The following is a 2055-nucleotide window of genomic DNA, read 5'->3' as shown; positions in this document are numbered from 1 at the left end:
AATCCCTTCAGGATTTAACCTGAAATTTTCCACCTCAGTTTGTAGATCCTTTGTCAATGTCAGCAATGTGGAGGAGTCATGGTCATTGCTTGACCAATTTGCTCGGTGAAAGCCTGAGAGGATGTTTTCTCTCCATGTGACTCTCCTTAGGCACACTCTACATCATTGATCACTTTCTTCTGTGGCCCCATAATCTCCTTAATCAGAAAATTTGGGACACAACTGAGTTGTATGATGTTACAGTACAGGTTCTCCTATGTCCTGAGTCTTCACTGACCTTGAAAGGCTAGTGCCAAAATGTCTGCTGTCCTTGCAGCCCTTCCTTTCTCCTAATTTTTGGTCTCCAAACTTAGGTTGTTAACCCTCCAGAAGAGAAGCTTATTCTTTTTACCCTACAACATAGGCTTTCAGTGCTCCCTGGCAGTGTCCATATGGCATTGTTCTTGAATCCCATTGTAACATAAAGGGAAACTTCACAATGTCTGAAGCCCTTGATGTCCGGCAAATGAAGGAGGAGGACATCCTCAAGTTCCTTGCTGCAGGAACCCTCTTAGGTGACACCAACCTGGATTTCCAGATGGAGCAGTGTATTTATAGATGGCAAAGTGATGGAATCCACATCATAAATCTGAAGCAAACTTGGGAGAAGTTCTTCCTGGCAGCTCGAGCCGTAGTGGCCATTGAAAACCCTGCTGACATCAGCATCATATCCTCTAGGAATACCAGCCAATGGGCTGTGCTGAAGTTTGCTGCTGCCACTGGAGCTATTCCTATCGCTGGCCACTTCACTCCTGGGACCTTCACTAACCAGATCCAGGCAGCCTTCCAACCACATCTTTCGGTGGTTACTGACTCCAGGGCTGACCACCATCCCTTCATAGAGGCATCTTATGTCAATCTGCCAACCATTGCTCTGTACTACACACATTCTCCTCTGTGATATGTGGACATTGCTATCCTGTGCAACAATAAGGGAGCTCACTTTGTGCGTCTGATGTGATGGATGCTGGCCTGGGAAGTGCTGCGCATGTGTGGCACCATCTCCTGTGAACACCCATGGGAAGTCATGCCTGATCTCTACTTCTACTGGGATACTGATGAGATTGAAAAAGAAGAGCAGGCTGCTGCTGAAAAGGCTGTGACCAAGGAGGCATTTCAGGGAGAATGGACTGCACCAGCTCCAGAGTTCACTGCTGCTCAGCCTGAGGTCACAGACTGGTCTGAGGGCGTGCAGGTGCCCTCTGTGCCCATTCAGCAATTTCCTACTGAAGACTGGAGTGCTGAGCCGGCCACAGAAGACTGGTCTGCAGCCCCCACCACGCAGGCCACCGAGTGGGTAGGAACCACCACAGAGTGGTCTTGAGCTATTCTGCTGAGGCTTAAGCAAAATGGAAATGAGACTGATGAAAAATAAAACAATTTCTAAGAAAAAAAAACATAGGCAGTTGAGCTTAACCTCAAATCTGCCTGAATATAAAACATCTTAGATATAACATGGAACAGGTGTGTTCCATCAAGTATTGGTAGGTTGAACTTTAAGTCCCTACAAAATATGAAGAAAAAAATATAAAAAAATAGGAATAAACAGTTACACATTTTTACACAGAAATTTAGAAATCTAACCATGTATAGCGTTGTAGCAGAAAATTCCTGTGACTTTGCTTTTCTTGTCTATTGTTTTCATTCATTACCCCTCTTTTTTTTAAACAAACATTTACTTGAGAGACAGTATGGCCGTAATTAGTATGTCATGACAAGCAGTATGTATTTTGAAGATGAGAATGACAGACATTCCAAGCATGACCTTACCATTACACATTGATATTTTCCATGGAGTTGCTTCATTTACAGGTATCAGCATATATAGTTAGCCAGGGTGAGAATCCTACCAATTACCTGCTAGTTTCAAAAACATGCTAAAGCTTCTCAGGATCATTGCCTTACCCATCTTGTGCATATAAATGTACAGCTTTTCCCCTGTCATGTTTCCTAGCTTTTCTCCTTGCTCTCTCTTCATCGTCTAATCCTCAATTTCACACTTTCTTTTTAATTGTG

The 2055-nt window shown here is 43.7% G+C and overlaps 1 pseudogene; it reads left to right on the top strand.

Annotated features, from left to right (window-relative positions):
• The first annotated feature begins 478 nt into the window (after positions 1–478).
• Positions 479–1363, top strand: LOC101579670 (annotated as a pseudogene).
• The last annotated feature ends 692 nt before the right edge of the window (positions 1364–2055 follow it).

Source organism: Octodon degus, unplaced genomic scaffold (assembly GCF_000260255.1).
Source record: "Octodon degus isolate 3935 unplaced genomic scaffold, OctDeg1.0 scaffold00240, whole genome shotgun sequence".
Classification (NCBI taxonomy): Eukaryota; Metazoa; Chordata; class Mammalia; order Rodentia; family Octodontidae; genus Octodon; species Octodon degus.
This window is presented reverse-complemented; position numbering and strand designations above follow the sequence as displayed.